General features: G+C 49.6%; 1 long non-coding RNA gene across 1 annotated transcript in view; it reads left to right on the top strand.

Annotated features, from left to right (window-relative positions):
- The first annotated feature begins 4,194 nt into the window (after window positions 1–4,194).
- The window catches only part of LOC149343926 (uncharacterized), a 34,309-nt gene continuing 10,512 nt past the window's right edge, over window positions 4,195–27,991 (top strand). Inside the window, exons 1-3 of the long non-coding RNA XR_016283160.1 lie at window positions 4,195–4,297; window positions 6,855–6,956; window positions 27,181–27,250. This is a non-coding gene — a long non-coding RNA (uncharacterized LOC149343926). The remainder of the gene's footprint in view (window positions 4,298–6,854; window positions 6,957–27,180; window positions 27,251–27,991) is intronic.

The raw sequence follows: 27,991 nt of genomic DNA, 5'->3' as shown, positions 1-27,991 counted from the left end.
CTGGCGAATTAAATAAGGACCTCAAAAAGACCCTACTTTTCTACAGGACGCTGAAGAAAGGTTCCAAATGTAGGTGAACAAGGCTCAACCGAGTACGAATACACTATGGGGCTCAAGCTTTCATTTCGATCTGCAGCACTCCTTCGCAGAGTCAAACCATGCAATCAACAGTGTAGAAACAGTCTCACTGCTTTAGTGATAATTGGAGCGTGTTGATTGGGATAAATAAAGCTCATGTCGGTGCCTAACAATGCGTTTTCGCTTCATATATAAATTATGAAAGGCCGTGGTCAGCCAAGATAAACAAATCCAGCCACTAAAAGCATGGCCATAGCGAAACTACGCGTAACCAGTGGTACGTAGTTACCGCTTCTAACCAGGTTTAACCAGAGCTAAAGAACAGCCAATTTTCCAATCACGGTCCGCAAATTCAGACTTTTGGGTAGAGTCTGAATTCCTGCACACACACACTCCCCTCACCAAAGTGCACGGAGAAAATTTCAATGTCTCTTGAGACAGGTCCCATCCCTGAAAATATCGATGTCCGGGTACTGGGGCTCTTTATACATCAAGACAGACGGTCAGAAACAACATTGGCCAAACTCCCTCAAGTGGAAGGCCAGGTGGGCTGCTTGGTCCCTGGGTCTCTAACAAGCGCGGGGGGCGGTAATTTTTCGAGAGACGACCAACACTCACTTTTTAACCACCACAACAGCAACTTGCGACCGTGCCATCTGCGTAGTTTTGCTTTATTTCTTCGTTTTGCTCTCTTGTAGGGCATTTCTAACAGACGTACTGACGCCCTTCTTCCCATAATTATACTAGGCTGTTTCAACCCATGCCCGGCAGTACGCTTCCCGTGAAAAAGCGGCATCCGTCGAGGAAAATACTGAGCTAAGCCCAAGTACGTAATGAGAATGCAGAGATGAGTTTTGAAGTACAAAACAAAACAGAGAAAGAGCATGAGAAGTTAACACCAAAAATATTTATACAAAATATATAACACAAAAAAATATTTACACACACACAAATAGAAAAACAACAACTATTGGTGAAAGGTGGCGCCAAACAAGTAAGACATGGTCATAGAAATCTTATAAAACTTGGCCCAGTGCACGTTGTTTCGAGAGCTGCGTGCACGCGCAGTTTAAATCATTCTGAGATTATCGAGTCAAGTCCATGTTGGTGTAAGTAAATAACAAATGACTAGGAATATGTAGAAAAAAATTAAAGCGAAAAAGGCACGGAAGAGGTAAAGTATAATACAAGAAATAATAAAAACATTTTTAATATATAAAAATAATAATATATCTGTGCGAAAAACGCGAAAAGCCTGCGGCCCGCCGAGCTGCAGCGTGGTCCCGATGAACTAGATGATAGACAGATTACAGGTGTCTATTTGGGATTAAACACGCATGCTGGCAAGAGGTTGGGCAAAAGAAGTACTCATAAAATAAAGTGCTATATTCCCAGGCATTCCAGAGTGCGGCTGAAGTCGTCAAGTTCCGGCGTATTCTGATGAATAACGCTGTTCAATGCCTATGACGGGTGAAATTTCCTACGTTGGCTCCTTTAACCAGGAAAGCTGTGGAGTGGCAGACGCACGTGTCTGGAAAGGGATAAGTTGGGTAAGGATGACTCATGGGCTTTGTGGTTGTTAAAGCGGAAACGAAATCAGGTCTTGGTCTGACCAATCTACTCTTGCCAAAAATCTCGCACTGAAGTTTGTAAATCACATTGCTTGAGGCGCAGTCCAGGTCTTCACTTATGTGAAATACAAAACTATCGAACTTGAATTTTGCCAGTTTGATATCTGAAATGTGTGGACATACTTTGCGAAGAGGCTTTCCGCATGGGTGGCACCCAACCCGGGTAGAGTTCTTTTTTTCGCACTGACGAGCAAGTCTCTCAAGTTCCTGTCTCTGTGGTACACCACTCGAGGTGGTTCCTTGAATATTCGTGACAACCTATTATTCTGTCTCATTAAATTAAAATAAAGGATTAGTATTTTGTTTACCCTAAGAGCCATTTCGGAGTGGGTAAGAACTAGGTTTGCTTTGCTGTCGTTTTTCACCTTCTCCTCCGCCAAGATGAACGAGTGGTCCAATTTGCAAGACCGATGCTGCACTTCTTCGCGGACGATTTACTCAAGGGTCGCTACATGAGGCTGATTGGAAGAGGGTAACAGGCGATGCAGCTCTTCCTGTACACTTTCGTGGATGACATCCCGCAGATTGCCTCCGAATGCTGTGCCATCCACGAGGGTAGTCACTTGGAACTGTCGAGGGAAATAGCGGTTTGGTGCTTCAAAGGTTTCGAAAATAGCGGATGCTTCGCTGCTGAGTTCAATGACTGCCTTCGGTAGATTGCGGTTCACACCACCAAAAAGTGCTTCTTTAGCATCACCGATCAGAAGCTCTATATTTTCTCCTCCCTGATGTCAGGGGCAACACGTCGAAATTGAACTTCATGTCTTCTACGCACTTGGTCACTATCTCATTCGGGTGCTGGGTGCGTGACTGTAGAAGCAGCTGAACTATTTCTTTCCCCATGATGCTTGTGAATGCCTTTAGGACCTTTCGCTTGAATGATTCTCACATCGCCAGAAAAGATTCGTGGTTGTCGAAGTAATTCCCGATGGTCCGTGCAAGGCAATGAAAATGTGGCTTACTTTGCTATGGTAATCCCAACTGTTGAATACGGCCACACGCTCAAGCTGTTCCAGCCATTCTTCAGGATCCTCACCTGGGTGAACCGTCGCACGTAGGCGGCAGTCGGGGTTTTTGAAAAAAATGGAGGCTTGTGTCGCGGCCATGGTTGACGTCGGAATTGTAGAGCTCTTTGGTCGCGTTCGGTCCGGTAGTAGTCCGTATTCAGGTGAACGCCTCTGGAGAAGACGGCTACTTCGCCCATAATCTTCGTCTTGAATGGCTTCTGCGGCTTTCTCATGATATACTTCTTCGATAGGGCTCGGGCTGCTTTGGCGGCTCCCAGGGCGTGCTGGTCACAGGGGCATCTGCTAGCACTTCCACCAGATGCCACGTAGTGGTGACGGCATTCAGCAGACGAGGAAGGCAGCGAAAATAGCTTCTGAACAAAACTGTTTATTTGGGATCATTTGCGCCCGCAACGAGCTGAATGAGTCGGCGGCGGCGTAGCAACAAGCGGGCTTGGCGGCCGTCGAACCGAATGCCCGCCGCTCTCGGCCGTGCTCAATTTTTAAGCTAATAGCGAACTTTCTAGACAAATCATGCAACGTTATTAGAACCTTTTGGAAAAACCTCGACTCGGCTCCGCCTGGACGCGATCAATCGAGGTAAACCTGCTCGCATCTTGCAACACAATGAAAGTGGTAAAGAAGCGTGCTGGAAGCTTTGAAGAATGAAATAAACACTGCGAAGATTGGCGGCAGTATGAAAAGTCTATGGGAAAGAAATATCTTCGCTTCAAACTTTTAGCTTGCCCTTGGTCGTGAAGGCGACATCCTGCTGGCGGAATCTGACGTTGTCTGCACGTGTTCTGGTTTAACGGGATCAACATCCCAAACAGCCTCAGGCTATGAGGGACGCCGTAGTAAACGGCTCCGGAAATGTCGACCACCTGAGGTTCTTTAATGTGTAATGACATCGCGCATTAATCGGTCCTCTAGAATTTGGCCTCCATCAAAAGTCAACCACCACGGCCGGGTTTAAACCCGCCTTTTTCGGGTCAGTACCCGAGCGCCATAACCGCAGAGCCAACGCGGTGGCTGTCACGCGCTCTCCTGCACGCAAATGGCAGCAGGGCTTTTGCCGCTCGCACAGCGGTTCTGCGCAGATGAGATGTGTCAAAAAGCCGAATGTTCGTACCAATTGTCTGCGGTTCTGCGCAGTTCAGATGTGTCAAAAAATCGCATGTTCGTAGCAATTGTCTGGTTAGTTATCCGCGCCTAATATCTGTCGGGGAATACGTAGCAAAGCCAGCGTTACAAGCTGCAGTTAATTTTTACTTCTCCTGTTTTTGTAACCACTCATCTCAATGCATCCGTGCCCACGTACCGTGAAAAATGAAATTGTTGGCCATATTCATGCGTGAGGTTGTTTTTGAAGATTGTTCAGTTCAGTAAAGTCGATAAGCAGAAAAAAAGCTTAAAGAGCTCAATAAATCATATAGCTAATGGCATTTCAGCGTTTATGCTAGCATTCTGTGGGCTGTGGCCTGTGCTGTTATTGGTTTCTCAGGCCCACTTCGCCGTATATAAATACTGCGTAGACCTCTCCTCGGTGCTAGCATGGTGGGACTGAGAACGTCGAGAGGGGTAACGTATTGAATGTTATTTTCAACGTAGTTGAGGATTTTTTTCTAGTCGGCAGGCGCAATAGAAATGTATTCTTGAATCCCTGGACATCTTCTGTTTCCAGCATTATAGTCGTATTATGCATTATAGCTAATGTCATTGGTTTTGACTTGTTACCTACGCTTGAAGGTATAGAATTTGGGGGATATTTGAACGTGACTCAACAGCTTCACTTCACGGCCAGCATCTTTTTGTGGCCTCGCCTTATTTCTGTGCCGTTGCATATTCCAGCGCTAACGTCAGAAGTCCAGAAGCGTCCATGCACGCTCATCCAGTTCAGAAGAACATACCAGATCATCAGTACCTGTCCAAAATATTCTTAGACCTTGCATCAACACACGATGTCATATTACACATATCGCAGTTGAAATGTTATTTATTAGCACCGGACTAATACGATTGACCGGCTACGTGCACAATGGTACCCTTAGCAAAAACTAATACGTTTGGAATATACGGCAATTTAAATTGTATTTTAAATATATCTTGTATTCAGGAATGCACTACAAATATGTAGAAAATACATTCCCGAAATTTCATGCTTGGTATTCGAAATATATTCTTAAAATATATCAAAAATACCTCACTTAAAGTATACTTCGAGCACTTTTCAAATACGTCAAAAAACATGTATGCAGTTTTAGCATCTTGTCAGTGTATTAAAAGTGTATTTTCGGAAATACTAAATTAATTCATCCAAAGTATACTTCAATTCTAAAAAAGGGGCTGTCCTTGTAAATGTATACGTATGCAGTTTTCGAATCTTGTCAATGTTTAAAAGTGTATTTTAGGAAATATGAAATTAATTCATCCGAAGTGTACTTCAATTCTCAAAAACGAGCAGTCCTTGTAAACGTATATATATGCAGTTTTAGTATCTTACCAATGTATTAAGAGTGTACTTTCGTAAATATGGAATTAATTCATCCCAAGTATACTTCAATTCTAACCAATGGGCAGTCTTTCTAAACGTATTTGCAGCATACTTCTAGCTGCTGTTGAACAGTCGAGTGCTCGAAATCGTGTTTCGGGAAAAGGCATTTGCTTGTTGTCAACGTATTTGAAGTGTACTTCCGTAAATACGCAATTAATTCGTGCAAAGAATACTTAAATTCGAAGCTAATTGGCAGTCCGCCGTAGCATATTTGCAGCACACTTCGAGCTGCCTTTGAACAACCTAATGCTCTAAATCGAGTTTACGGAAATCGCATTTCGGTGTTGGCAATGTTTTCAGTCTACTTTCGTAAGTACGCAATTAATCTGTCCAAGTATACTTCGAATCGAACAAATAGGAAGTCCGCGTCAACATATTTGCATCACACTTCAAGCTACCGTGGAACAATGTAGAGTTCGAAATGACGTTCCAGGGAACAGTGAAAACTCTCCCTTTCCTGTCCTTCTTTCGTTGCAACACAGTAATCATAGCGCGGGAACAACGCAGGACAAGGACGAGCCCGGACGAGAACGCCTGTGTTGTTCCCGCGCTATGATTACTATGTTGCAGTGAATTACCAACCTGTCCAAGCCTTTTCTGTTCTGAAGTCCTTTCGTTTATGGTAACTTCTAGCTGGAAGGTAATCACCAATTATTTACACTACGTGCGGAGAACGTGATAGCATGATACCGGTAAAGGCGCCTTGGGTATTTCCGGGCCCGAATATGCCAGCGAAAAGGACCACGGCCGGCAAGGCCGACCGGCTCCCATTGACGCCCGTGTATCTGTTGGTTGACAGACTTTTGACCTACTTCTAAAGCAAGTTTCGACGAACAATTCTGTTCTAGATCGCCTTACGATTCGAACGCGACCAGTAGGGCACTTCTCGTATAATTTTTGGGCCCACAGTCTTTGCGCAAATAAATGCCTCACAGGGCAAGATAGTGCGTCGCTCTCGGTGGGTATATAAAGCCAAGCCAAGCATGGTGCTTGTCGGAGCATTTGCTGTTCGCTGCGTCCATTCCGCAATGGTTTCCTGTGTAGGTATCTTCGCCGTTCCCATGCCGTCACTTGACCTTATAATCTCGTGTACAATGTGACTGATAATAATTACGCTTATACAGTTTGTTCTGAAACTGAAGCTTTAACCCGTATTCTGTGAAATCCGCCTTTTATTAAGCCAAAGTGAATATCTCTTTACTGCATTAAATGTATATTTTTTGTGTATTTCTATTGTAACCTAATGTATTTAATGGGTATTTTTACTATACTTTTAATGCATTTTAAATATGCTAATCGGGAAAAATGTACTTTTCACGTATTTTAAAGAACGTTCAATATATTATTGCTACTATACTTTGAAAGCATTCGTATTGCAGTTTAAGCATAGGGACAAAAATTGCGAACTCAATATGAAATTAATAGAATATGTTTGAAATGCATTTTAAGCACATCCTCTTTTTCGCTAAAGGTAAGTTTCACCACTGTGCTAAGGCAGCGCAATAAAGGCTGTTGCGATGTATGTATTGCTTTCGGATTAACACATTTTATGCTATATCAGCTTTACTTCACGCTTTGTTACAGTGATAGCGAAAACGATAACAGAAGCTCCTCGAGGTTCAATATGCTGGCTCATAAGCGGAGATTTTTTCTGTTTGTGCTTGCCGTTCATATCATTCTGCCGTGGTGAGTGCCTTTACCATTTAATTTTTTTTCCTTGCGCTACACGCAAAACACTGTTTCGAATGTTTTTAAGAAGAGTTTATTAGTTACAGACTACTCTTTTGCGGGTTATATGCGAAGTCGAGAACTTCTTTGCAAGAGAAGTTTTTTATACTCTCTAGGTAATTGCTACCATTAACTGGTTAACTTTCTAATTACTATACTGAAGTTGTGTAGCTATGTTTCTATGTGGGAAAGATTGAGCATGTAGTTTTCCAGCTTCTTTCTATATTGTTATAGGCCTGCAATGGGCTCGTACTACGGGATAAGCGTGGTCCTGCTTTCCGTTAAAACAGCGCCAATCTGAAACCAGAGTGCACGACCTGCGCCGGAAATACCACTGACGTTTTGACGTTATGAATGGCGTTTTTTCAAGTTTTCTTCTTATTGATCTGCTGTTCCCCGACTTTTCTCTCGCGCTAGAAGCGCTCCAGCACCACAGCAAAAAGAGAAAGTAAAATTGAACTTTCTTCGCGTGTTTGTAAGACGACGGTTCGCAGCTTATCGCAGTTTTCTTGTATTTCAATCTATTGGACTTGCTTTTAAAACAGAGCTGTGCTTATTATTAGGCTGCCTTGCACACGTTGCGAAATGCAACAGCCTTACGCACGCATAAAGAAAGGCCGTACTTCTGTAAAAAATAAAAAACAAAAACAAATTATGTTTACTGATCAGAAAACGTTTGGCTTCCCAACAGGAAAACCCGGCATCGCCCAAGAATTGTTTTTACAGAACTCGTGACTAATCGAAATGATGACGTCTTCGAAGAGCGGGAATATACGAAATTCAGCCAGTGGCATTTATTACCACCCATTACAATTCCACCTGTTGCAATTTACGATGTAATATTGTAAAGTTTGAATAATATTGTAATATATTTGTATTATAGGAAAAATAGATTTGGTATAGAACTGGATTAGATTTCATATGCTTTCGCATAATTCGCACGTGAGTTCCTCAGGTGTCCTGGTGCGTTTCAGAGCTTTAAGCTATAGTTCTAGCATTTCAGGTCACAACATTACATGTGTAGGGGTGCGTTTATTAGGCGTCCTCAAGAGACCGAACCGCCGTGCAGGATCTGGCAGCGTAGACGGGCGTAGCCAGCACCAAGAGAGCGGGGCAATTTCGTCGTCGTCAGGCGCAGCGTAGTGTCGGCGCATAACTTCGTCGTCGTCAGGCGCAGCGCAGTGTCGGCGCATGGCGGTAGCGGAACCTGTCACAGTTGGCACACTACAGTTTCCCCCGGGTGAAAAGGAGCCATCCTGGCGTCTTAAGGGGAAGGAAGAACAGAGGCGTCGTAGTACGGCTTCAGTCGGTCCACGTGGACGGTTTCGCGGCCACGACGACGCAAGTCCGCAGCGGGTGCAACAGGCTCAACAATATAATTGACCGGAGATGTTTGCTTGAGAACCCGCTAGGGACCATGATACCGATGCAGCAGTTTCCGCGAAAGGGCGGGAGTTGTGGGAGGCACCCAGAGCCACACAAAGGAGTCGGCAGGGTAGGAGGTAGAGGCCGCGGAAGTGTCGCGGTCATGTTTTTGCTGCCACAGGGTCTGCGTGGTAAACGAGCGAGCAAGCTGGCGGCATTCTTCGGCGTACCTGGCAGCGTCGGACAGTGGCGTGGACTCGGAAATGTCGGGTCGGTAGCGAAGAAGAGTATCCATCGTGCAGGGGGGCTCGCGGCCGTACAGAAGAAAGAAGGGAGAGAATCCAGTGGTGGTTTGTGTCGCAGTGTTATATGCGTAGGTGACGAAGGGAAGAACTTGGTCCCAGTTGGAGTGGTTGCCGTCGACGTACATGGACAGCATGTCACTGAGGGTTCGGTTGAAACGCTCGGTCAGGCCGTTGGTCTGAGGGTGGTAAGACGAAGCGGTTCGATGGATAATGCGGCATTCCTTGAGGAGGGCCTCAAGAGCGTCAGACAGGAATACGCGTCCACGGTCGCTGAGCAGTTCTTGAGGAGCACCATGGCGAAGAATCAGGTTCTTTAGAAGAAAGGAAGCCACGTCGCGGGCGGAGGCAGATGGTAATGGAGATGTTTCAGCATAACGTGTGAGATGATTCACGGCCACGATAATCCAGCGGTGACCAGCGGGAGTGGTAGGGAGGGGGCCGTAGAGGTCTATGCCGACGCGGTCAAACGGGCGGGCAGGGCAGGGTAACGACTGCAGTGGAGCAGGCGAGGTGTGAGGCGGACATTTACGCCGTTGACAGGATGGGCAAGATCGCACAAAGTGGCGAACAAAGCGGTACATGCCACGCTAGTAGAATCGGGGACGCAGACGCGTATAGGTTTTCAACACGCCGCCGTGGGCACACTGGGGGTCCGCATGGAAAGCGGCGCAAATGTCGGTGCGTAGATGGCGGGGGATCAGTAGGAGCCATTTGCGTCCGTCGAACAGGTAATTGCGACGATAGAGGAGACCGTCCCGAATAGAAAAGTGACGGGCTTGACGTAAGAGGGAACGGGACGAATTATCAGTTGTAGGACTCGAAAGGAAGTTAATAAGAGTGTCGATCCAAGGGTCTTTCCGCTGCTCGGTGGAGATGTCGGCAGTGGCAAGCGAGGACAAGTCGTAAGCAGACACAGGAGCAGGCGATGAAGCACTAGGTAGCGGCGAGCGGGAAAGAGCGTCCGCGTCGTTATGCTTGAGGCCAGAGCGGTAAATGACATGAATGTCATACTCCTGCAATCGCAGAGCCCAGCGAGCTAGGCGGCCTCACGGGTCTTTGAGAGAGGCCAGCCAGCACAGGGCATGATGGTCGGTTACTATACAGAACGGGCGACCGTAGACATAGGGACGAAATTTTCCAATGGCCCAAATGATGGCCAAGCATTCTCGTTCGGTAACAGAATAGTTGGCCTCCGCTTTGCTCAAGGTCCGACTGGCGTACGCGACCACATATTCACGGAAGCCAGGTTTGCGTTGAGTGAGAACGGCACCCAGTCCAATACCGCTGGCGTCAGTGTGGATCGCAGTAGGCGCAGTCGGGTCAAAGTGGCGCAGGATGGGAGGCGAAACCAAAAGGCGGCGCAAGGTGTCGAAGGCGTCATCGCAAGCAGGCGTCCAAGCGGAGAGCTTGGAGCTGCCTGCGAGTATCTGGGTCAGAGGAGCGATGATCGTGGCGAAATTCAAGATGAAGCGATGGAAGTAAGAGCAAAGGCCAACGAAGCTACGGAGCTGCTTCAGTGAGGTGGGCTTCGGAAATTCGGCAACTGCACGAAGTTTGGCGGGGTCCGGAAGAATGCCGTCTTTAGAGACTACATGTCCTAAAATGGTGAGTTGTCGGGCAGCAAAGCGGCACTTTTTCAAATTCATCTGGAGCCTAGCGTCAGTAAGACAAGTCAGAACGCGCTCGAGGCGGATGAGAAGAGAAGAAAAGTCCGCAGAAAAGACGACGATGTCATCGAGATAGCAAAGACAACTCTCCCACTTTAGTCCACTAAGGATAGTGCCCATGAGGCGTTCGAAAGTTGCCGGGGCGTTGCAAAGGCCAAACGGCATGACGTTGAACTCATATAAGCGGTCAGGTGTTATGAAGGCAGTTTTTGAGCGATCAGCGTCAGCCATGGGCACCTGCCAGTAGCCTGACCTGAAATCCAGCGAGGAGAAATACTCAGCTCCCTGCAAGCAGTCCAGGGCGTCATCGATTCGTGGCAGGGGATAGACGTCCTTGCGTGTGATGTTGTTGAGACGGCGGTAATCAACACAGAACCTGATGGAACCATCTTTCTTTTTTACCAACACAACAGGAGACGCCCAGGGACTGTGGGAGGGCTGTATGACACCCCGACGGAGCATGTCGTCCACGTGATCAGAAATGACGCGGCGCTCAGAAGCCGAGATGCGATAGGGGCGCTGGCGAAGAGGGGGTGTGTACCGGTGTCGATGGTGTTCGCAACGAAAGACGTACGGCCCAAGGCAGTCTGAGGAAGATCGAAAGAAGAACTGAAGCGCTGGAGGAGGACGACGAGTTGATCACGTAGCGCGGGTGGAAGGTCGGCGTCAATGGCACGGTGGAAGACGTCGGAGGGCGGTGCATCATTCTTAACATCACAAGAGCTGAGCACATCGACATCGAAGGAAGCGGTGGTATCAAGAATAGGGTAGGGAAGGCAGGAATCAAGTTCTTCAACACGCCCGAGGCATTCACCTCGGAGCACTGCTGACGGGCACGAAGATGGGTTCGAGACGTATATTGCACTTTGTCCATGGTCCATCGTCAGAACAGCAAAGGGAAGCAGGAGGCAGGGATGGCGGGAAGCGGTTTCCGAAGGCGTGAAGAAAACAGTTGAATGAGGGACGCCGACACAGGAGAGCGGCACGAGGGCAGCAGAAAACGGAGGAATGTCGGTATCAGTCGCGACCACAAGTTTGGCAGACTGCGTAGGTACGTCGCAATAGGGAGCGTCACACAGCGGAGAAAAGGCGATTTCAGCTCGAGCGCAGTCAATAACGGCACGATGAGTCGAAAGGAAGTCACATCCCAGGATGATGTCGTGTGAGCAGTGAGACAGCACAATAAACTCGATGGTGTACAAAACATCTTGAATGAGGACACGGGCCGTACATGCGGCTGAGGGTTGAATGCGCTGTGATGAGGCGGTGCGAAGCTGTCACCCAGACTTCGCGCACTTTTAGTGGGAAGCTCCCAGACACCCTTAGAGCATGTGGGGGAAGCGGTCTCGGACTCGAAGGAGCTGCCCTCGACTCAGCGTGGCAAGCTCAGCGGAGACCAGCCACCAAGTGACAAGAGGTTTTTGGGCGTTCGGTGCCCAGCTTTCGCTGGTCGCAAGCCAGAGAATGGGTCGGAGCCAAAGGTTCACAAAACAAAACAAAGTTTATACAGCAATTGAGACGATACAGAGGATTACACAATCACTAGTACAAACACATACAAAGTGATTAACAGAAAAATGCAACGCGTGCAAAGTTAAAACTCGAGAGAGAATACAATACAAAGGCAATATTGCACGTAAAGTGCACTAACACAAGAGAGAGAGGTAAACAAACAAAACACAATTTGTTCACCGGGCACTGCGGCAGTCCGACGACCAGAGTTCCACGACGATGCCGTCCCGCAGACTGGCGAACGTTGCCTCGTTGGTCCGTGGCTGGCCGAGTGGTGTTTTCCCCGGGAGTCGAACGGGCGCGCTTCGATGAAGCTTAAACGGCGGTCCGGACTGACTGATGGCGCTCAACGTTCTTCTTTATAGGCTCGCTCTCCCGTCTGTTCGTTGTTCGCGCCCGAGTAGGCGCGCACATACACGCAGCATTGGCAGTGCTGTCTCCCTTTCCTCTTCTCACCGGCCGCGCGTCCCCATTGGTCAGAGGTCGGGGGTCGCATCTCGAAGTTTCGAGCGTGTTCTTGAGTGGCGCCGACGCCGACGGGCGAAGGGGACGTGTCTTAGTGCACGCAAGGCTACGCCCTTTCCCCCCGTCAGCTGTAGAACCGACTCGCATGTTCGAGAATCTTCGGCGGGGATGACTCATTTCCTCGGCGCACGCCGCGGCGGTGGAGAGAGAGGCACACGCTCGGCGGGGGCTTTCCCTCTCCCCCATCGGGCTCGCGCCGGCGAGACGCCGTGCGCGCGGCGGTTTTTCTTTGTTTGTTCCTAAAATGCGCCGAATTTTGTGACACTGCCCCTTCCTTTAAGAATATTGTGTAACAATATTCACAAACCACAAAATTCGCGCGCACATGCATGCGCTCACACAGTCAATGGCGAATGCCAAAGTACACACATCAATACCTTGATGCGTTCACATACATAACACAGTGCAATAGACAGGTTGCACTTCAAAGCACGCCTCAGTATGGCGGTTCAATTCGCGCGCACATGCATGCGCTCACAAACTATATGTGAAAATATCTACATCAACACCATGATGTTTCACATACACAACTCAATGCAGGGTTCACAATGTACATAAGTACACACCGCGATTCGGCAGTACATTAACACAAGGCTACAAACATGGAGCACACAAATACAAGGCACACTTTCGCCTAAACTTCCATGTTTGGCCTACCGAGCGGGCTCGGAACAGGATTGTTTCGCTCAAGGTTTCAGTCACGCTTTTAGTTCTCTTACGCACCCGACTCTGACTTTTCTTCCTGTCGCGCGTTCTAGTCTTCTTCCGCCAGGACGGGATAAGGTCACCGTCAAGCTTTTGACGAACCTGCCCGACTTGGCATACCAGTCCCTCCTGGAATACGTCAATGCGATTTGGCGCGGGGACACCCCCCTGCCAATCGAATGGAAAACGTCTTTGGTCACTTTTATTCCTAAAGCTGGCAAACCAATTGACACAGATAACCTCCGCCCCATCTCTCTCACCTCATGTGTGGGCAAACTAATGGAGACGATGGTGCGGGATCGGTTATCTACATATCTTGAAAACAAACAAGTCTTTGCGAGCACCATGTTCGGATTCCGCCCACACAGATCCGCACAGGATGTCCTCCTGCAACTCAATCGGGAAGTCCTTGACCCCGTCGAATGCCCCCATAATGACCGGGTAGTACTCGCCTTGGATCTTAAAGGGGCATTTGACAATGTAACACATGAGATCATACTCACTAACCTAAGTCACACCGACTGTGGCCTCAATACATTCCAATACATAAGCCAATTTTTAATAGATCGTCAATCCTACATTCGAATTCAAGATAGAGACCATGGTCCTTACCTACTCGGCACGCGGGGAACCCCTCAAGGCGCGGTACTTTCCCGCTGCTCTTCAATCTGGCCATGATGCACCTGCCGGCCCAGCTGAGTGGTGTCGCCGGCGTGCAGCACACCCTGTACGCCGATGACATCACTCTGTGGGCCACGCAGGGCAGCACAGGAGACATTGAAACCAGCCTGCAAACAGCGGCGACGATAGTACACCGCTACGCCCGCCGCTGCGGTCTTCAATGTTCCCCTCAAAAATCGGAATTTGTGCACCTCCGCCCCTCACAGAAGTGCACAACTAAAATATCTCTCTCTCTTGAGAGTGGTCCCATACGCGAAAGTGATGAGATACGGGTACTCGGACTCTACATCCACAAACACAGGCGGCCAGACACTACATTGGCCAAACTCCGTAAGGTGGGGGACCAGGTGGGCCGCATGGTCCGCCGGGTTTCCAACAAACGCGGAGGGTTACGAAGTAACGATGCCTTGCGGCTGGCAAACGCCTTCGTAACTAGTCGAATTCTCTATTCGACTCCTTATCTCCACCTACGGAAACAAGAGGAGGACGCCCTTGAGGTCATCCTTCGCAAAATTGTTAAACGTGCCCTTGACCTCCCCATCACTACTTCAAACAGCCGGCTTATGGCTCTTGGGGTGGTGAATACTTTCCGGGAACTCCGGGAGGCGCACCTTACAAACCAGTACACGCGCTTGTCGCTAACGGAGTCGGGTCGCCGCCTTCTTGCTCGACTCCATATCCAACACACCCCTCCAATGGAAGACAGGTTTCGCATCCCGGAACTGTGGAGACGTGCCCTCCACGTGCGGCCTCTTCCAGCAAACATGTCACATGAAGACCATAATGGTCGGCGCCTGGCACGAGCGGAAGCGCTAGCCCGATATTATGGCAACAAAACAGGTGTATACTACGTGGACGCCTCCGGCCCTCACCACGGGGGATGGTACACGGCCGCGGTAGTTCACAACAGCAACACAGTTAACGGCCTAACTTTCAGAGCCCGCAGTGCAACACAAGCAGAAGAGGTCGCGATTGCTCTCGCGGCCTCACATTCCAATTCAAAATACATAATCATCGACTCGCGAGGGGCCTGTCGGAACGTCGAACAAGGCTGCACTCCCTTCCTAGCCTATCGAATATACCAAAATTGCATACGGGATACGGACCCCGCACACCGTCACCTCATATGGGCCCCTGCTCATCAGGGGTTGGCAGGAAACGAGGCAGCAGACGCAGCCGCCCGCGCGCTCTCTCACCGGGCTGTTTTCTCCTCCCCGTCCGATCACGAACCCGATATTAATCCGGTCTATACATTCAAAGATATTACAACATATTATCAAAATTGTCATCGCCTTTACCCTAGCCCATGTAAAGGCCTGAAGAAGGCGGATGAGCGGCTCCTTCTCCGCCTTCTCACCAATACATTGCTGTGCCCGGCAGCGCTAAAACATTTTGACCCCTCCTTTAGCGGCAGCTGCCCACACTGTAGTTCAGTGTCTTCTGACACTTATCACATGGTGTGGGCCTGCCCCTCCAACCCCGCTATTCCCCCCATCCCCAACCCAACCCGGGAGGACTGGGAGGCGACCCTGCTCGGCTGCCACGACTTACAGGCCCAACAAGCCTTAGTCGGGCGCGCCCGGGCGGCGGCAACCGCCACTAGGGTCCCATACTAGGGACCTACACCTAGTGTTTGTAAGGATCGGTCCCTTACGGGCTGATCTAAACATACCTCCTGCTCATTCGTAATAAATGTTTTCACCACCACCACCACCACCTCATGCTGAGGCTTCTCTTGCGAACGCGGTTTTGGCTCAGCTTCCAACTCGTACTCCTGTCTGGTTCTGCGGCCAGTCTTCGAGCCCTTCTTCTTTTCCTCTGGCCAGCGCGTCTGTTGCGAGAAAATTTAACGCCAGTTCGCTTACGACGGCTGCACTTCAGGTGTTTGCTCTGTTTTCTGTGTGCGCTCTTCTGTTTCTGTTTGCGCCTCCACACTGAGTCCTTGCTGTAGGCTGGGCTCGCTCCTCTGAGCTTCTTTCTGACTTTGCTATGATGTTCGGGCAGCTCGCTTGCATTCGGCTCGGCTGTCTTCAGCTTAGTTTTCTTCCGATCCATTTTCTTCCTGAATTTTCTCCAGGGTTTCGGCAGTTCGATTCCACCTGTATTGGCGGTGCTCGAGTCGCTTCTGTTCCTTTTTACTTTCTTCCTGAATTTTCTCCAGGGCTTCTGCTTTTCTGCTTCACGTGCTTTGGTGGTGTCCGACTCTTTTCTCTTTCTTTTTACTTTCTTCCGAACTCTGCTTTGGGCGGAGCCCGGTTCACTGACGATTGCGTCATCCGAGTTGTTCTCTCGCGATGCAGCCATTGGTTCAGCTCTTTTTTGTTCTTCGAGGGCTGAGCTTTCTTCTTCCAAATCCTTTTTCTTCTTTTGGAGCCTTCCTTGTGAGGGGCATTCTGAGCATGGCTCATTAGCCCCTGATGACTCATTCTCCTCACTTTCGCTCAGTGTTGCTTCCTTAGCTTTCTCTGATACTTTCCTGAGCTCGTTAGTTTCAGTGCAGTGGTGCTCCATTCCTTGTACTGCACTGTCTCCTTCCTCCGAGGGAAGAATTTCCTCGTCTTCCTCATAGGCAGAAATTTCCTCGCCTTCCTCTACGGGAAAGCTCCCCTCGCTGCTCGAGGGTTCACTCGGAACGGCTTCCGGGTCTTCACTGAGTGCGCTTTTCTCAGGTATTACTACATCTGAGCTTTCACACTGAGTGCCATTTAACCACTCTTTCTCGTGGTATTCCCTGCCGGACTCAGAGGTGTAGCACTCGGACTCCTCCATAGAGATCTCGACTGCTTCTTCGTCCTCAGGCGGCTGCTCTAGGGTCCCCTCTGACTGACGCGTCAGATTGGCCTTCGCCTCAGTGCCTACCACCTCGGTAGTAGCTACACAATCAATTTCTAGAGGAAGCGACACTTCGTTCTGTTCTTCACTCTTTGTGGTTTCAGTTGCAGGAACAGGCTGTTCCACAACCTCATTCTGACCTGTGGAGCTGGCTACAACCTCTTCCGTGGTTGTCAACAAAACAGACTCGTTAGTCTTCCACCCGGCCTCTCCGGGGTTAAGCTCCACTGGATCTCTGACGTTCCTCAAACGCCGCATTTCAGCAAGCTTCTTCTGAAGGATTGCCATTTCTTTTTCAAAAGCCCTTTCGGCTTCTTCACGTTTCCTTTGTCTCTCTTTCTCTCTCTCTTCTCGAGCTCTCTCTCTTTCCTGGTCCACCCATTTACGCAGTTCGGCTCCGGTCATCCCCATCTGGAGACCGGCCTCTACTAGCTCCTTTAGCTCCTTAAAGCTCATATTTGGAGACCGAACTCTACATTCAAGGCAATGAATACCTCTCCACGGTGAACCTCACTAACCGCTTCAGCGCGGCACCTCACGATATCGCTCTGCTGATAACACTCGTTTATGACATCTTCGTAAAATCCTTCAGACTCTTTCTCCGTTCTCTGTGCTTACAAACACCAAACGTCCTGTCGCGGACGCCAGAATATATTGTCACCCAGACTTCGCGCACTTTTAGTGGGAAGCTCCCAGACACCCTTAGAGCGTGTGGGGGAAGCGGTCTCGGACTCGAAGGAGCTGCCCTCGACTCAGCGTGGCAAGCTCAGCGGAGACCAGCCACCAAGTGACAAGAGGTTTTCGGGCGTTCGGTGCCCAGCTTTCGCTGGTCGCAAGCCAGAGAATGGGTCGGAGCCAAAGGTTCACAAAACAAAACAAAGTTTATACAGCAATTGAGACGATACAGAGGATTACACAATCACTAGTACAAACACATACAAAGTGATTAACAGAAAAATGCAACGCGTGCAAAGTTAAAACTCGAGAGAGAATACAATACAAAGGCAATATTGCACGTAAAGTGCACTAACACAAGAGAGAGAGGTAAACAAACAAAACACAATTTGTTCACCGGGCACTGCGGCAGTCCGACGACCAGAGTTCCACGACGATGCCGTCCCGCAGACTGGCGAACGTTGCCTCGTTGGTCCGCGGCTGGCCGAGTGGTGTTTTCCCCGGGAGTCGAACGGGCGCGCTTCGATGAAGCTTAAACGGCGGTCCGGACTGACTGATAGCGGTCAACGTTCTTCTTTATAGGCTCGCTCTCCCGTCTGTTTGTTGTTCGCGCCCGAGTAGGCATTGGCAGTGCTGTCTCCCTTTCCTCTTCTCACCGGCCGCGCGTCCCCATTGGTCAGAGGTCGAGGGTCGCATCTCGAAGTTTCGAGCGTGTTCTTGAGTGGCGCCGACGCCGACGGGCGAGGGGGACGTGTCTTAGTGCACGCAAGGCTACGCCCTTTCCCCCCGTCAGCTGTAGAACCGACTCGCATGTTCGAGAAACTTCGGCGGGGATGACTCATTTCCTCGGCGCACGCCGCGGTGGTGGAGAGAGAGGCACTAGCTCGGCGGGGGCTTTCCCTCTCCCCCGTAGGGCTCGCGCCGGCGAGACGCCGTGCGCGCGGCGGTTTTTCTTTGTTTGTTCCTAAAATGCGCCGAATTTTGTGACAGAAGCGAACAGTCAGAAAGTGGGGTAGTCACTTTGCGGAGTCGGCGGCAGAGACCTTCACTTATGACAGATACTGCAGCGCCCGTGCCGACGAGGGCGAGAACCTTGGCACCTTCCACGAACACTACGATTACATTAGCGGGACGACACGGAGGACTTGAGGAGTTCGAAACAAGCGCAGTTCTTGCCCCCGGAACTGCGGCTGTTAGTTTCCCTCAAGCGCGGAGCTAGAACGTCGCAGCATCGGAGAAGGGGAACGGCGTCGAGGGGAAGGCGATCGGCGAGTGGTGTAAATTTGGCGATCAGGGGAAACAAACGGGGGACCAGTTGGCCTTCTCGGCGAGGATAGTTCGGCATCGTACGGGTAGGAGCGCAGATCAGGTCGAGAAGGCGGAAGGCGCTGGCGGCAAAGCCGCGCGACATGGCCGGGCAGACCACAGGCGCAACAGATGAGACGGTTGTCCGCAGTACGCCAGGGATTGGTAGGATGTGGGCGAACCCTTGAAAACGGAGCTTGAGACGGGGGCTCAGACGGCGGCGGAGGACGGAAAGAAGGGGCGGCCTGGTAGGAATCGGGTGCCGGCGTATGTCGTGGCCTGGCCACCGCTTGGGCGTACGTCAGGGGTGCTGTCACAGGCGCGGGCACAGGGCTGGACGGTAGCAGATCAGCGACTTGGTCTTGCACGACACGGCGAATGGTAGCAGCCAAAGACGGGGTCGAGTCAGGAACTTGGCGGGCGGGGTCTTGAAAATGGGATATGAGGGACAGCTGGCGAGCGACCTCTTCACGAACGAAGGCTTTGATTTGGTTGAGAAGAGGGGAGTCCTCAGGAGTAGTACCGCCCAGGGCCAGTGTGGAGAGGGCTTCGTCGCAGACACCGGCACGCCGTGTAGAAGCGTGCTGCTTGCGGAGCTCGTCGTAGCTCTGGCAAAGCTTAATAACCTCACTGACGGTGGTGGGATTTTTCGCGAGCAGCATCTGAAATGCGTCGTCAGCGATGCCTTTGAGGATATGGTGGATCTTGTCCGCTTGTGGCATGGCGGCGTTGACACGTTTGAAGAGGTGAACGATGTCCTCAATGTAACTCGTGAAGGTCTCGTCGGTGTGTTGAGCGCGGTCCCGTAAGCGCTGTTCGGCACGGAGCTTGCGCACCGCAGGGCGGCCGAACACTTCCGCAAAGCTCTTCTTAAATACGGGCCAAGTGGGTAGGTCCGCCTCATGGTTTCGAAACCAGAGGTTCGCCACGTCCGTGAGATAAAAGATGACGTTACTCAGCTTGATAGTGTCACCCCACTTGTTATAGCTGCTCACTCGCTCATACGATGACAACCAGTCGCCAACATCTTGGTCGGCAGTCCCACTGAAGAGGGCAGTGTCACGCTGCCGGATGGCGCCAGAACAAATGACGGTGGTTGAACTGGCCGCCGGTGTTGGGGCAGTCTCATCTGGCATGGTTGACACAGGCGGCAGCGTACGGCTTCGGAGTTCCAGGTTGGTAGGGGACGTACCCCGCACCTCCACCAATTGTAGGGGTGCGTTTATTAGGCGTCCTGAAGAGACCGAACCGCCGTGCAGGATCTGGCAGCGTAGACGGGCGTAGCCAGCACCAAGAGAGCGGGGCAACTTCGTCGTCGTCAGGCGCAGCGTAGTGTCGGCGCATAACTTCGTCGTCGTCAGGCGCAGCGCAGTGTCGGCGCATGTCGGTAGCGGAACCTGTCACAGTTGGCACACTACACATGTTATAACACAAATCGTAACCTAGTTGTTGCCTTGGTAACCGAGGTGGTTACATAAAGGAATAAAATAATAACAGGCGGCAGCATCCCTGTCTATATCCCTGTCTGGCAGGCTTCAAAGTCTGATTATTTATTCCCGACATTCGTGCGAAATTTGTGGGGCAGCCGTTTGTCGCTGAACTCACTACTTATGTTGGTGTTTAGCTCGCGGTAGGGGTTCGAACCGGTGACCTATGCTAGGTGTGTTGACATTCGATATTCACTCGAGCGTTCACTTTCGTGGTAGCACTCACCGCTTTCAAATTCTTAATCGAACGAAATTTTACTGCGGCTTAACACTGCAAATATACTTTTACGCTAAATGAACGTTGCAAATTTATTTTTAAGGAACATTCAAATAATTTAGCCCAGAGGACGGGACAAGAAGAGAGGCGACAAGAAGGAGTAGGTAGAAGAGGAAAGGCAGGGAGGACCACAACCAGAACTACTACACCACCTTCACGAAGCCGCTGCGGAACGCATTCCGACGAAACGGAAACATTCGTGACATTTAAAGTTCCTCCATAATTAGTATTCCTTCAAGCGCGGGCTGCGCACCCTGTAAAAAGCGTCGTTGCAGGTCTGCTTCCAGATGACGGCATCAACCATAGCCTTCAGCAGAGCTTCCGGCTTTTCTACCAAAACCAAAGAATCTTTAATTGTGACAGCTCGAGCGTGGTATACCTTCTTGAGTGTTCAACGTCTCAGGTTTAATATATCGGCCAAACAGAGACGCGCGTCCGAATACGGTTCAGTAATCATCCTGGACATGCAAATCTCTTTTCTATGTCCTATTACCGAGATATGTTGAAATTGCTCGTCAGGAATTTAGTAACCTGGAAATAGCCAAGCTTGAATAACTTCGGCACCTATAATGACAGAGAAGCGTAAGAGTCGCACCTCTTCTATAAATTAAAAAGAGCTGACTACCTCAGCTGTCTACCTAAAAATGAAATTGATAAGCAAATAAAACTTTATCAAGGAAAACATGCCATTTCCGCTTCTTAGTCATGAGCCGCAAGAGTGGCGGGACTGGACAGCACAATTTTTAAGAATAGTTTTTGCATTTCTTTTCCAAAAATATTTTCGCAGTCTTAGTTACTTTCTACTCTCTACAATTTCGTTTCTATTCCCCCTTTTCGCCAGCGGTACAATTAATATCATTATTTTCACCTGTCCTGAGACTCTCGCGTGTAATCACTGGGTGGCGTTGACGCGGCAACCCAAGGCACGCCAGGAACCAAGGGGGCAAATGCATAGGGTGGAGCCTGCCATATTCCCTCCTTTCTTCCTCCATCTCTCTTTGCGCCCTTTGGCCAGATATGCACATGACCTTATTAAGTAGTCGAACCCACCATTTCTGAGTAAAGTTAGGGGTAACTTCACCCACAATACCTACAGAGCCTAGCCGTATTCTAGGCTCGAAGACCAGTATTCCTCTTCCCATGCGATAGAGCTCTTGCCGGATAACTAGACCGGCCTATCGAACTCACATTGCTATCCGTCTCACACACGTCCTTCCTTCAATAAAAGCAAGCATATTTCAGATCAAGAAAACGTGTTTTGACGAAGGCGCCACGTGCTACGGACAATGAATTTATTAGAAACTCAACTCGAATGAATTGTGTGCGTATGCGTGTTCCGGGGTTTTCTGCTTCGTGTGTGTTTTGCGGTACTTTGTGCTGTGCGTATTAGTGTTCCGCCGTTTTGTGCTGTGGCCCAAGTGCGGCCACTGGACACCCTTCTTGACTGTGATTCTTCATGTAACAAGCGCGTAGGTGCTAGTTTTTTAAACGTGTTTTTTTTTTCGTTTTTAGATGGGCGGCAATTAAGTCAGTTGTACTGTAGGAGCCTTTTCCGAACCCATATAAATGTCCAAGGTGGTGGTTGTAAAAACTTTATTGAGTGCACTGGGGTTGGTTTTAGGGGAGAGTGGAGGTTTTCACCGCTTCATTACCGGGGGGGTAGGCCTTAGTCCGGGACGCCATTGGCGGTAGCCGCTGCTCACGCTCTTTGAGCCTGAGCTCTCTGGGACTTCAGGTCGAAGCAGTCGGACAGGTTGCCTCGCAGCCCTCTCTCAATGGCTGATTTGTTCTTTTTATTCCTGGATTTTTTTTGCAGGTCCACGCCTTAAGATATGGTGTCTGTCGACGTGTCACAATACGTTCAGCACCGCGTCTCTGTGTTTTAAAATCGCAGGGCTTAGAAAAAACCCCGTTTGCAGCCTTCTAAGGTGTCGCTCCTCATCCAGGCCCTTGGCGGCTCTAGGAACGACTGCCAATTGGGGAGCAGATATGCCCTGATGTGCGCATAAGCCGCAAGCCGATTCAGTAGAGGTGTCCCGACAGAGCTTGAGTATTCAGCAGAACTCCAGGGGAGAGACACTCGGGTGGCTCTGTGCGCAGTGTCGTTCTCTTGCATTCCCTGGTGTCCGGGCAACCATACCAATTGTTGTGTTGTCTATATTGGGCTATGTTGCGTGTTTGCTAAACCTTTGCTGTCAGGCGGTGCTATTCTTTCCTTTATATTATTTTGACAGACGTCTGGAAAACATTTTAGGGCATATAAGTCTGCTCATGAGTCTGCCGCTTAAGTCTGCACTTAAGACATCATATGGCAAATACAACATGACATACTCGACCCAGGCCTTGCCTGAGCCACACGGAATGTTCTCGGCCTCGACGTTAGTAAGGCGTTTGACAACATATCGTACACCTCCAGTTTGAGAAATCTCGCTTACATGAATGTAGGCACTCGTGCCTACAATTACATCGCCGACTGCGTGCACAACCGCACCATAGAGCTCCATATTGGAGAACTCAGAAGTGATATCATCACCCTGGGCACCAGAGGAACCGACAAGGCGCTGTCCTCTCCCCTTTACTGTTTAAAGTCGCAATGAGGCGTCTTCCCCCCTTTTTAATGCCATACCTCAAGTAAAACTCCCCCTATACGCCAACAATATCACCCTTTGGACCAACTGTGCCTTCGACGAGGAGTTTCAGAGCTCTCTCTAGAGATACATTGATACCGTCCTCACCTTCGTGTAGGCGAATGGCCTCACATACTACCCAGCATTATGGGAACTGCTCGTCATCCACCCATGAAGCACGTTAGCTTATCACGCTCCCCATAGACACACCCTATACCTTGCGTCCAAAGAATTTGCATCCTCGGCATGCTGGGACAGGAGAATGCACAACTCAGAAGCAATGCAACGCCTCCGCACCAACGCTCACTAATTAATTGGCCTTATTCACCACACCTCCACACGCAGTAGACGTGTGGAGGTGCGCAGAGCCGGCAGAGGACGACCTCTACCGGCTAACACAGGCGTTTCTCAGCACCAGGATAGTGTACACCTGCCCTCACTATCACCTTCGAAGAAAAGATGACTAGGCAGTAAGCAGCGTCATCCGCTCGGTGTACAAAGCTGCCCTAGGGTTGCCACAATACGCCAGCAAACACCTCCTCCAACTGGGCATTCACAACACCCTTACGAAACTTATAGAAGGACACAAGACAGCGAAATTCACCGCCGCTTCAGAACTAAGCATTGGCGTCTCATCATTGACCGGCTAAAGGTCAACCAAATAAGCGATCCCCATCCCACAGCACCCCTCCCGACAGGCGTACAGAGCGGCCTATCAGTGAAACCGCTACCCGAAACATGCTGCCTGACCGGCACGACGCGCGCCGTCAGCGCAAAGCCCGAGCAGTGGATGATTTCTATCGTGCCGACGAACGCGCAATATAGTGGATGGTTCAACAACCTGCGTGTTCTATGCAACCACGCCACAATCTACCCTTACCTCCACCGCCATCGTGCGCGCTCCTTCCCCATCGCTGCGGAAGAGACAGGGATAGCGCTGTCTATCGCTGACCGCCGTAGGCGCACAGCCCTCAGGGACTAAAAACGACCAACTTAAATTACTCTGCAGGCTGCATCTGCATTACCGCCACACGCATACTGCGTGGCGGCACCCCGGACAGCAAAATTAACCTAATTTGAGTACCAGCCCATACCGGCAAATCTAGAAACGAAGTGGCTGACCGACTTGACCGAAGATTAACGACCAGGGTGGCAGCCCTACGGATCGAGGCGCCCTCGAAGAAGCCCCCAAACTTTTGACGACTGCACCAATTTTCACAAAGAGACGAGACGCCGTTTTCCGCCTCCCCACCATGAACTCGACCGACCGCAAGCCACCCTCCTCCGCAGCTTGCAGACACAATCAATTATTAGGCACTCCAGGCTATTACTAATTACCAACGCGGATTATGACCCCAATACCCACATTGAAACCAAGTAGAACAAGCCACTCAGGCGCACGTCCACTGGGGATGCGAAAATAACCCGCCCTCATGGCCACTCCTTCCAGCTCCCTTTGCGGAAAGCTGGAGTACTCATCTTTCACTCATTTCAAGGGCTCAGGGTATCGCCTCTTCCTGGGGGCCATGCAGGGCCCATCTGCCCTAATTCCGACATCGGCGGCAAATAAAGTTTTTTTCTCTCTCTGATCGGTCCTAACCCCTTTCGAAAGCTGCCCTACCACTTCACGTCTCCACATTTCGGTGGACAGCTCAACCACACCTTAAAGGAAAGTGCAGTCTCAGAAAGCATTTAGTTAAAAGTGCATATTTCATTAGTCCGAACAGCTGTCGCAAGCTAACCTCAAACTTAAATAAAAAAAACGTGTAAGCTATATATGTTAACTCTATCTACCGCCAACTTTTTACACAGAGACTGGTAGATGGTGAAGTATAGAGATTTTTGAGCCTAGCTGTGCATTCACAGCAGCTTCTTTTAGGCTGTCTAACCAGAGACGCTGACATGCGGACCCACATTCCGGTATTTTCGGCGCCGGAATTAAGAAACACCTTTCGTCTAAGAAGCACGATGTGCCGTCGGTTTCAGGCACGACATGTCGAGATAGTGCTTTACTATTGAGCACACTAGCTTCTCAGACAGCGAAAAGTGGAATATTGGCTTTAGTTGAACTGTTTCAGCTGAGAAAATGAAGCATGCATTCTAGCAGAGTTCTTTTCATAAAAGAAGGCAGTTTTCGACTATCTTGATGTCAGTGTTGTTCTACACGAGTCATTTTATAGCCACGGAAATTCTGCTGAGAAAACTACAGTCAGCAACTCATATTTAAGCTCCAGGTGAAGAAAGCTCGTGAAATGACCGAGAAGCATCACTGGAACACGCTAGCGCAGTGCTTCTGTAGAACAGGTTGCTTCACAAATTCGGCAAAGAATGTACAGCCGGCCAAATGTTTAGCTGTCGTGCGCGATGGCAGCTTTTTCTGCGCTCCTGCGCTTTGCAACGAAGCAAACTTGAGGAAAGCTCAATACTAAGCAGGGGTTTAGTGAGCCTGCGCTTACATTTGTTATCTTACCAAGTTTGCGCCGTCATAAGGTGCAGGAGCACGGAAAACGCGGCCGTCACGCACGCCAGTTAAAGATTTGGCCGGCTGTACGCTGGCGTTTATGCACGTCAAGCTGCTTGAGACTGAAAGTGAACGAAGATAAAAGGGAGATATCTCTGCTGTAGCTTCTGGATCGATTTCTCTCGCAAAGAAACGCAGACATATATTGATAGGGAGGCTGAAATATCTGGTTGTAACGGATGGAAGTTCTCTCCTTCAGGTATGGGATTTGTAAACTGAGGTGTTTGTGCAAAAGTGAGTGTTTTTTGACAACATAGGGAGCTGCCTACACAGGAGCAGGCACTCTAACACGCTGAGCAGTCATAGCCGTCATAGTCTAGGAAATGTCTGTTGAGGAATGCAAAGCCGTGCGTGACGCCACTGTCTTAAGCGTTGTTACCTGCTCCAAAACTCGTCAAAATGACCGTCCTGAAGTAATGGTGAGCCAGTTGCTCGATCTTCGGGTTTTGATGTTTTTCTCAGGTATATATTTTCTGGCTTTAATGAATATTTGCCCAGGGAATTAGACAAGCGATATGAGAGTAGCAGAGCTGCATGTAACAACAGGGTGAAGGAGGTTACCGTCGTATTTCTCAGCACGAATGCTGAGTTTTGAAGTGTAGTATTCAAAACCATAAACCCAATTTCTCACTCTCGAAAACCAGCCCAGCTGCGTATCCCCTGTCCTGCTTACTTCTCGAGAAGCGAACAATGCTCGCCACTGGACCCGTCCTGATACCACTCTGAGAAGTTTCCTCATGCGGGTATTACGAATTTAACCACATCCACAGTGATATAGGCATGGTCAGCAGTTATACCTTTGTCCTACTTGACTGTTCCCAAGCATGCTGCTGGCAAGGATTCCCTCCTAATCCTGCTACGGCCGAAGCCATTCGTCCCAAAACTACGTCCACTATAATAGACCTTTTCTGCGGGCTACCGTCGTCATCTACGTCATAAAGGTTCAACAGTTGCCCACTCACAGGCGTTGTTTACGCTCAAAGAGCACAGTATTTCGTTTTGACTCTGCGACACCTTTATATAACTGTGCTGTATTGCTAATGAACACCATTAAAGGTCGAATACAGGATCATGCCGTCATCCATGCTTACGCCTCCATGTAAGATACACCAGCCGGCAAGTCGGTAGTAGTGTCCAACCGTCAATTCGAACCTCAGAATAATTTCAGGAAACTATGGCTTGCAGTTAACATTTCCTCCACATGCAAACATGCCTCGATTGAAGTCATTTGATGATGCACTGTAAAGTTGATTTGTGCTCCTCAAGGCTCCCACAAGCCTCGTCTTCCCTACACGACCGAGCCCATCCCCCAACCCCTCAAAAAAAAAAAGAAACTCCAAGCTTCCGCCACGCTCAACTTCATGTTCTATCTCAACGGTCCCCGCGTAAGAAGCTATTATTGTCACGACAGAGACGAGTGCACACAGCTACCGCCTATAACGTGGTGCTGCAAAGTGGCACCCCATTTAGAGGTCGAACGGTTTTACACTCTCAGTATCCCCTGACCTGTCTGCTCCTCACGACTAGTTACATCAGAAATGTTTTCGCTCGTTTCAATAATCCCTAAAGGCAGCCAGATGAAGTGTTAAGCGCCGCTGCGTGCCCGATATAGTTGAGCTAGTGGCGTCTTCAAGACTCAATTAGAGATGAAAAACTAAGTCGGATTATAAAAGTTCTTTCTCTTTTCCCCACTTTCAGTGCTACAGCTAGCGGACCAGACTGTCCCGAGCGACCACCCAAACACGCAAATTACTCTTGCGTCGGAGAGGTGCGTGTTTTTCCATTCCTGGCGTTTTTGTATAGCGTAGGAAGTTTACTAGGCACCTGTGCAAACACAATACACTTCACATCTTATTACGAACATTTATCACTTGCTTGACTTAATATCGGCCCTTCACACTACCTATTCTGTACAATAAAATTTCAGCGCCCTTCTGTCACTCTTCGCAAAGCTTCTGACGGCCACCCTCCAACACAGAGACCTGCCAATAGCCCGATCGCAAATCAAAAGATGAAAAGAATTCAGCGCCCTGGAGGGAGTCAAGGGGCTCATCGATTCGCGGCAGCGAGTAAACATCTTTGTGGGTAATCTTGTTATGGCGCCGATAATCGAAAAAAAAACATATTGTGCCACCTTTTGTCGTCAATAGAATGTCAGCACTACTGTATGGTTGAATTACGCCTCGCTGACCCATGTCGTCCTCCTGAGGGTTTATAATCTGCCATTCTGCTGCTGAAACGCGGTACGGGCGGTGACGAAACATGAAATGGGCTCTGGTGTCGGTCTCGTGTGTCACGGTAGACGTGCGATCCAGTCAGCTTTGAGCGACCTCAAAAAAACACCGTAATTTGTCCATTAAATAAAAAAAGTCGGGCTCGCTGCAGTGTGGAAAGACTTTCGTCGACGGAATCACGAAAGACATCGTCCGTGGCCGAAGCGGTAGGTGCGAGGAAGGTAAGAGAATGAGTAGGAAGGGAACATGAGTCGGCGCAACAATCGGGTTCGAGC

The sequence above is a fragment of the Amblyomma mixtum genome, chromosome 5 (assembly GCF_055824585.1).
Source record: "Amblyomma mixtum isolate Tamu chromosome 5, ASM5582458v1, whole genome shotgun sequence".
In the NCBI taxonomy this organism is placed as follows: domain Eukaryota; kingdom Metazoa; phylum Arthropoda; class Arachnida; order Ixodida; family Ixodidae; genus Amblyomma; species Amblyomma mixtum.
The sequence above is the reverse complement of the archived record's forward strand: the minus strand, read 5'-3'. Positions and strand labels throughout refer to the sequence as shown.